We start from the raw sequence: 9,826 nt of genomic DNA, 5'->3' as shown, positions 1-9,826 counted from the left end.
CCCATCCTCTGTTGGACAAAGTAATAAATACCACACCGAATAGCTGAATTTTGCCCGGGCATTATACATAATGCCCATGCTCTGTTGGGCAAAGCCACATACCACATACTTGTATGGTTTTCGTTTCGTTAATGAATTCATGTAGGTATCATAAGCACACACTGTATGTTTATGGTACTTAAACCAAAAAGAGAAAAAATAATCTTGGTACCTAAAATGTGTCGTATTTAAATGTTGATAGACCTTGATATCGCTCATACTGCCAGATATAAACTTAATAAAACGTCGTTTCACTCACTTTGAGTTACTCGTAAGTCGTACTTTCCGAGTTGGGGCGCAGAAATAAGATACGAAAATTACAGCTTGACAAACATCATATTTGTATTTGCTCCGAGTATACGTTGAGTAAACATTTTTGCTTTTCTGGGAATGAGATTAATCAAAATACACTAAGCTGTTTTTAATTTGCTTTCAGTCTGTTCTGTGAAGTAAAAACTGAAGTACAAAATTGAATGAAGATATTGTAACAGTAATTTAAAATTCATACAGTAGCCATGCACATCTAAAACTCACAGTACAATCAAACGACATTGCTCTCTAAAAAAAAAGACTATTGTCAAGAGGGCGCATTTATTCTGATGTATGTTGTGACAGTTCAGTATAGTATGAATAAAATAGTTCCAATGAGTTTTCGCAACATGGCGCGTAGTCATAATTGTCTGATTCGTCTTTTGTCTGTTTTTTTTTTAGAGAGCAATGTCGTGTTTTTTTTTGAGATACACAATGTCAGGTAATAAAGTTCTGTATGTGATTGTAGCTGACTGTAGTTTTAGATGTGCATGGCTACTGTATTAATTTTAAATTACTGTTACAATATCTTCATTCAATTTTGTACTTCAGTTTTAATAAAATACTATGAATGAATTTTATGTAATGCTATCACAATTTATTTCGAGATTACTTGGAAATATTTAATAATATCGAAATAAATGAAATGCTTGAATTATTTTGGGATTTACGTAGTTTTTCACAGAATCGGATTCTCATTTGTTTTACCAAAGAGGATCGAGTATTATAGAGAGTTACTGTCATAGTAAAATGTGTAATCACAATGCATAGACTGCCATCTCTCGACACAGGCTTAAAACTTTTGAACCTCAGTTTTGACAATTTGGTCTATATTTCTTAGCTTGATATGTGTTAAAATCTCAAATATTAATATTAGCGCCATCTAGCCGAGCGTCCCCAAAGGTGTAACGCCATCTAGGCTACCGTACCTTTTTCTATATAAGGTGTACTCGGGTAATTCCGAACGTCAAAAACGTCGGTAAATTCCGAAAAGGGACCCTTATTACTATGGAGGTACGTTTTTTTTCTTAGACTGTAAGCTGTCTATATGGAGTTACATATGTCTTTGGTTTTACTGAATAACATGGCCTACTTTAAACAGTTAATCTAATATATTTTTACCTTTCCTACATTTATTTCGATTTCCGATTCTTGTTTCATATGTGTGCAGATACGAGGTCACAAACAAATTCCTAAAATGCAGTCCTAATTTGTCAGAAACACACGATAGATTACATTTTAATACGACCGAATTTGATGACCAGTCTGGCTCAGTCGGTAGTGACCCTGCCTGCTGAGCCGCGGTCCCAGGTTCAAATCCCGGTAAGGGCATTTATTTTGTGATGAGCACAGATATTTGTTCCTGAGTCATGGATGTTTTCTATATATATAAGTATGTATTTATCTATTTAAGTATGTATATCGTCGCTTAGCACCCCCATAGTACAAGCTTTGCTTAGTTTGGGGCTAAGTTGATCTGTGTAAGGTGTCCCCCAATATTTATTTTATTATTTTATTTTAATAGGTGCCAGGATTTAATTAAATCACACTAATCCTTACAAACCATAATCTTACATTAATCAAATCAGGACCGTTCAATATCGCCAGGTAATGCGCAGGACGATGTGTTAATAGTTCCATTAGGCAGCCTAGGCATCGAGGCATTATGGCCACCATTGAAACCTCAAACTACTTGAAAGGACAACAACTATCTCTATCTTACACACCGTAGATACTAGTTGAGTGTAAGGCAAACTAAGTCGAAATTACCTCGAAGTGATCGGTCCCTTTCTGTCGCGCTTTAAATACAGACTGTGCGAGTAGGAGAAAAGAGCCGTAACCAGCTTATCTCATTGCAATCTGACTGCCATCTGGGAAATTATCTTAAAGCCATTTCAATGGATTAAGCATTAATAGCCGTTCGTAAACCGATGAGTAAATAGTACCGACGATAATCGATTAAACGCAAATAATTATCGAGATAATTGTCCAGTTAAATTAATGGAAACTGCAAATATTGCATTACGGACTCGATAAATGCAAGTAGTTATCGTTCACTTTATCACAGTCACGGGCCAGACGAATGTAACTTCTATTTTGTTGGTGTAAGGTTGCCGGTTTAGGTCAATCCGTATTTTAAAGGACAACTTTGCTAATTAACAATTAAGTACGGGTAAGGGGACCAGTCGCATATATTTAAAGTGATCTGGATAAACTATATGTGCGTATAATGGTAGGTACATATTTACATACGTACACGGACAGTGGTAAGTACGTGCAACTTCCCCGAACCCCGGCTCGCACCAATGAGTTTTTCGGAATTCATGTACGAAATGTCATTTGATATTTGCTAGTCGCTTTTCGGTGAAGGAAAACATCGTGAGGAAACCGGACTAATTCCAATAAGGTCTTGTTTACCCTTCGGGTTGGAAGGTCAGATGGCAGGCGCTTTCGTAAAAACTAGTGCCTACGACAAATCTTGGGATTAGTTGTCAAAGCGGACCCCAGACTCCCATGAGCCGTGGCAAATGCCGGGATAACGGAAGGAGGATGATGATGTACTTACCGGTAAGAGCATTTATTTGTGTGATGAGCACAGATATTTGTTCCTGTCATGGATGTTTTCTATGTACATACATAAATATTTGTATATTATATGTGTATATCGTTATCTGAGTACCCACAACACAAGCCTTCTTGACCTTACCGTGGGACTCGGTCAATCTGTGTAAGAATACCCTATAATATCGAACACGGATATTTGTTCATGAATCATAGAACTCCCTGAATATTCGTGAAAGTTTAAACCGGAGCTCTTTGCTAATATTCCAAATATGTACATAGTAAGTTTCATAATAACACAGATTAATTTACATATAAAAAAAATCTTATTATTGCCATCTTTGTTTATATCGCCATTGCCAGGCGGCGACATTTCGAAACTTTTTAATGGAAGTCTCCCTAATTAATTCTTGTTCTTAATTCGAGTTCTCTACTTAATTTTCCTGCAAAAATGCCCCGTATTTGTATGGGCCTAAGATCTGAATTCCTAAGAAGAAAAGTTTTATCCTACACCCGTGGTAACTCATTAAAAATGTATACCAAAGAACCCTAGTATTTGGTGAATGTAATTATAAATTCCGCTGAAATGTTGGAGCCCTGATTTCACTTCCGCGGTACCGCGTAACGTAACTCGCGAAATATTAAAAAGGTTATGATATAAATAGCTCTGTAAACATCGTACCAGGAGTTCCTTCGCAATTTATTATGGGGAGAAATGAGGTTTCTGTTTCTACATATATGTACAATTCACCATAAAATAACCTATAAGAAAGTACAGCGGCCTCGGCGCCGAATATATTTTTATCCCATTCGGCGTCGAGACCCTTGGCCCGGTGGGGAGCCCTGGCGCTCTAAGTCTCTTCAAAGACCTGTCGAAGAGACTAAGAGACGCCACCGGAGACCGAAGAGCTGGCAGCTTCCTCGCTCAGCGTATTAGCTTGACAATCCAGCGAAGAAATACTGATGCCAGCGTCTTCGGTACTATGCCACAGGGGCCGTTTTTAGATTTATATTAGTTTAATTTTAGATTTATTTAGTTAAATTTTTATTTTAAGTTTAATTTTAGAATAATTTTAGATTAATTTATTTTAATGAAGATCTACGGAATCCTACATTGTTTTATATTTGATAAAAAATATACGTAATGATAACAGATATCTATGTTTTTACATAATAAACATGTTTATTTTACAATCAAATTAAACAATACATGTAAATATACACAACAAAAAAAAATTAATTACCTATTTTTTAAAGTGTGTTATGTTCAGTGAATAAATATTATCCCTATAAGAAAAATTAATGTTTTTATGACATAAATTGAAACGTCTTTCCATTTTAAATAATTATCCACTTAAATTGTACAAGGTACATATTTTTCAGCTATAAACAGAGTATAACACTAACAATGGTAGTAATAATACAATTACATATTTTATAACGGAAAGCAAATCGACAAAAGGTAAAGGTTCGGAGGCCAACTGAAAATCCAAGTACATATAAGTAATAAGTTGCAAATGTATTTTGGTTCTAGTAAGGATTCGTTTGTTGGCGTTGTTCTTTCTTCCCGTGGGTGTCTTAGATGTCGACTGTGGGATATAGGTAGGTTAAAATTATGGCGTAGGGGAGAGGCTGGCAACCTGCCACTGCTTTGTCACAATTTCGTTTTCTTTCAACCCCTTATTTGCCAAGAGTGGCACTGAAATTTAAGTAGTTTCATGTGCTCTGCCTATCCCTTTACCCATAAAGGGATACAGGCGTGATTGTACGTATGTTAAATATTTCAATACAATGAAAGACATGTTCTGCGATATTTTTTGTGATAGGACGTTGCCACGGCAATATACCCAGTATACTGACAGCATTGTAAATACGCGACTAGATAAAGAAATCAACCCTTTCCAAGCAGACCTTATCGGGGTCCGCGCTCGCATCCACTCGCAAACAAATTGCATTGAGATTGGCTCCCAGAGTGCGCTTCCACTGAGTTCTAAGTACAGTTGACTTGAATAACCTTATAACCCACTAATTTATAAACGTTTTAAAGCGCACTATAATAGAAATGTACCTACTATTGTACAGTATGGCCACTCCCGCTCCCCGCTGAAAGTGCCGCCCACCAGCTCTCGGTTACCTTACAGTTACCGCCTGTCAAAAACGAGACCAAGGACCTGTCATATCTCACTAATACAAGCATTGTACGCGTTTACCTGCACGAGCTTAGACTGTGTGCGTAGGTACGCGCGTCTTTCATGGCATTTGATCGCCATTATCTTTAGTGTGGCTATATAATGAGCCGTTAATAATTGTCTGCCCTGTATTGATATAAAGATTTTATCACCTAACAACTACAAAACATAAATAGGATATCAGTTTATAATAACTTCTTCCAAGGTAAGAACTTCAACAGTTACCTAAAGTTAAAGCTTCAATAATAAACTACTTTACGCTTTCTTAGAATCTTATTATTTATGAATTTTATGATGTAAGAATATGTATTTAAGTTAAGATAGAAATAATTTAATACAGGATTAAAGTTTAAATTTGTCGCCTACAAACTACAAACTCAGGTATGATATAAAGTAGCTGGGTAGGTATAATTTGAAAAGTTTTCATCTTACAAATTACAAATCATTTATTCAGCAAATAGGCCACAGGGGCACTTTTACACGTCATATATATATAACACATTTAAAGTTGAACTGAAATTACAATTGATAATACTAATTCTAAGTTCTAACTAAAGTATAACGCTACTACAAGGATAAGAGATATATAAGGTCTCTAAATGTCGAATTTCAACTAAAAACTACACATAATATTATAGAAAAGTACAAATACAAAAAAACAGAAGTCTAAAATTACTTTAGAGATGCAAATGACTCTAAATATCACGACGATATCCTTAGAGATGTATAGGGTCTCCAAGAGTCAAAATCGTATAGGTAATTAAAATAGGCATATAATTAACCGGGCAACTAAAATATTAAACGGGAAGTTAAGTCGGGCATACAATAATATAATTTGGCTGTGTTTTAATATTGTGGCGACAAAAAAAATATATGAGCCTCAAATATTAATAATAATGATTATTGAAAAAACGGCAGCAAATTTCAAGCGACAAAAATATTTCCGAGGAACATTAAACAATACTTTGGCGACTAAAATAATAATTGGCACCTAGTATTGTAAAGCGTAAGATTTTTTAATATTTGTAGTCATATAGATGTTAGCACCTAAATAATTATACTTAGCTTATCGTTTAAAGTAGTATTTAAATTGCGGAGGCAACTAAAAAAATTAATGGGAAGTATGTTTTTTTAAAAACACATAAAATCTTTTTTTTTTATGAAAACGGGTTGATGGTAGCTATACGTACCGATGGTCTCATCGGAAGATCAGCGCTGGAAGTCACCAGCAACACGCTGAGGTGAGGCCATTTCGTGGCACTTCATTCCTTTCTGTCTTGTTGTTATTATATGTGTGTTTTGTCTTGCCTGTGTTCACGAATATATGTTTATTCTATTCTATTCAAACATCGTATTTGCGACCCGTAAACCACGAGTAGTATTTAAATATCTCTATAAGGGAACGCGTACCATATCATTTTATAATAAGTACACAGCAAAAAGGAGTGTATAACCTTCTAATGGGTCGGTAACGCGCATATGATACCCCTTGAGTTGCAGGCGTCCATAGGTTACGGTGACCACTTTCCATCAGGCCGATCGTATGCTTGTTTACCACCGACGTGGTATTTAAGAAAAAGAATTATTTCCTGCTAGCAGAAAAGTGGGTTTGGGTTAGATTATTTTTTTTGTAGAATATAAGTCCTACCAAATTTGCTAGTTCATAATATTAGGTACTTTGTATGAACAAAACAACTATAGCAAAAAGGAAATGAAATACAGTCCCAGAGGCACCGTTAGGTACGACGACGAGCGAAGCGAGGAGGAGTGTTAGGTATCTTGCATCCCCAACACACAAGACTCATTATCAAAACAGAAGTAGGAAGAAGTTGGACAACTTTTTACTGCCTAAATATTATGCAAACAAAAATGGTAACACTCTTAATTTAGAAGATTATTTTGCTCATTAACATTATGCCAGCATAACATTCGATATTATAAAATCTGCGGAACGATTTATGAAAAGGCATATTCTGAGTAAGGTTTTCCTGCCAAAAAAATGAATCTTTCAGAGTGATGTTACAAGACTGCGTAAGACCGGCCTTAGATTCAATAGAGTAAACGTCATGAAAAGTTAAATTCATTGTATAGAGTCGAAGTTGCCAACACTCCCAAACACCTAATTTCTTACCCATAAGTATAATATTTTGTCGACCATTTTATTTTATAAGAATTCTTTTTTTTTATTAAAATGACAGCTCAGGTGATGAGTGCCGATGTATAAATTTTAAATGTACTTTTTATGTTAATTTGCTATATAAATATTTTAAAAGAACTGTATATTTTATATTAATAGATAGCCGTTTTCCGATTAAACTGTATCTCCTAAATTGTTTCTAATATAATAATTCAGTTGCCAAATAAATAGTTGGTACTCGCGTCTGAATAAACCGTAGCCGTAATGACATTAAAATGCTACCTCATATTGAAATAATTTTAGGCCCCATTTTAGTCGCCTAACTATTATTTTTGATACCCATTTCTATGGTTATTTAGTCGCCCGGTTAAATACGTGCCATTAAAATATTAACTAAAAAGAAAAGAAACAAACGAGAACCGAACAAAGTGTCCTAATGAAATATAAATCAGAATGAATGTCACTTATTAGTTAAAATAGAAATATCTGTTTCAAAAAATGTACTTACTTTCAGAAAAAAGTAATTCTATCATTAAATACTCATTTTAATTACCAGTTACCAATACCATTCGCATGAACAACCGCCCTGGATCGTAGCAGTTTTTTATTTTACGTGAGTAAAATTATAATTCAAGACTCAGTGCGTTTAACCGAAGATAGTACCTATATGCAGGTTATAATTTTTACTGCAGCAGACTATACAATACATTCTTTTAAATTCTGTACTCAACTGTACTTGCCCTAGATCGAGCTGAGTAATAAGCATGTTGCTATTGATATCAGAAAGTACACTGCATTCGAAAATCATTACCGTTCTTATCCTGAGGGATCCTCTTGAGGGAACTAGTCACGGCAACTGACTACCAGTAAAAGGTTCTACTTGTATGTGGGATTGCGGATTTGCAACATTGTAAGTAAAAGTATGCCAATTGATTTCGTGCACTAAGAGTGCCTCCAGGGTTAGAAGTTATTTTGAAGAAATAAGTACTTATATATTTCTATTCTCGTGAAAAGGCTTTTGAGAATTTGAAATTGTATTTGTAACTAAAAGAATTAGGGCGGTTCATATGAAAATGTTGCTTAGTACCTTCCCTTTTGTATCAATCAAAGCCATAAACGAGAAGTGAGATTTTTAAGCTATAACATAATACACCGATGTCATCGGTGTGATGTAGTACTCGTAGCAATTGTATCCCGTTAGCGGCTAAGTATAATTATTATTATGCTTGTTTACTACCGATGGCAAATTCCTGTTTCCCACATCAGGCCTTCTAGCATAAAGTTGTGCTAAACCACCAGAACTCGTAATTACCACAATTTAAAGTAGACTTTTACGCTTTTGGAATAACCCCTCAATTTTTATTCACGCAGCAGTAGTGCATAATTTGCATACGCAGACATAGTTTATTGGAATAAGTAAAACAACAATTGGTCCCGCGGGTCGACAATCATACAAGTGGTACCGACACGCGCGCCCGCAGGTCACACAGCAGTACAACATGCAGAGGGAGCTCTGAACTTGAACGTTACTTTAGGGGCTTACTCTTTGGCCTAAGATATTGTAAGGACTGACGTTTGACTAACACTATCTGTTTCGTACAAAAAGCCATAATTTTGACACCAGTATGGCCACTCCCGCTCCCCGCTGAAAGGGCCGCCCACCCGATCTCGGTTACCTCACAGTTACTGCCTGTCAAAAACGCGACCTGTCATATCTCACTCAAGCATGATACGCGTTTACGTACACGAGCTTAGACTGTGTGCGTAGGAACGTGCCTCTTTCATATATTTGATCGCCATTGTCCGAGGAGTGCTTTTGACGTACATCTACAGTCTGAATATTCTAAGGAAACTTCAGAACACGCTAACAAAAAGCACAAGGTCACCACAGGGTTGTAGGGCTTGTAGGTAGTAATACTAGAATGCAAACAGTTCAAAAGCCCAACTGAGTTTTATCAAAGACATATAGAGAACACAATTATTCAAGCATCAGTATTTTTTTATCTTCTAGTCGTGGCTCTATTATACACTTTATACGTCTGTACGTATCTTTTAACTTACTTAATATCCATACTAATATTATAAATGGGAAAGTGTGTGTGTCTGTTTATTTGTCCGTCTTTCACGGCAAAACGGAGCGACGAATCGACGTGATTTTTTAGGTGGAGATAGTTGAAGAGATGGAGAGTGACATAGGCTAATTTTGTCTCTTTCTAACGCGAGCGAAGCCGCGGAAAAAAGCTAGTATTAGATAAAATAAAAGTACCAGTGCCCAAACTAATGCCGAATAGCTGATGACACCCCTCTGTCATATGTGCATCTGCATGTGTTACACTATCGAGCAGTGGTACCTACTACCAACATTCGAAGCTAAACTTCTAAACCTAACAATTAACCAAACACCGTAGTGCAATTCTCCATAGACTCACAATCGACGATGCTACTCTCAGCATCTGTGAGTCGTTTCAGACAGCTCCGCTTCGTAAGCACTCGAGCATCCAGAATGAACTCGCTGTTGAATTATTCTATGGCAGGGTGCGGTAATAACAGCGATTACCGAGGCCACCCACTGTTGAGACCGACTGCTCTG

This window comes from Leguminivora glycinivorella, chromosome 17 (genome assembly GCF_023078275.1).
Source record: "Leguminivora glycinivorella isolate SPB_JAAS2020 chromosome 17, LegGlyc_1.1, whole genome shotgun sequence".
NCBI classification, from domain to species: domain Eukaryota; kingdom Metazoa; phylum Arthropoda; class Insecta; order Lepidoptera; family Tortricidae; genus Leguminivora; species Leguminivora glycinivorella.
This window is presented reverse-complemented; position numbering follows the sequence as displayed.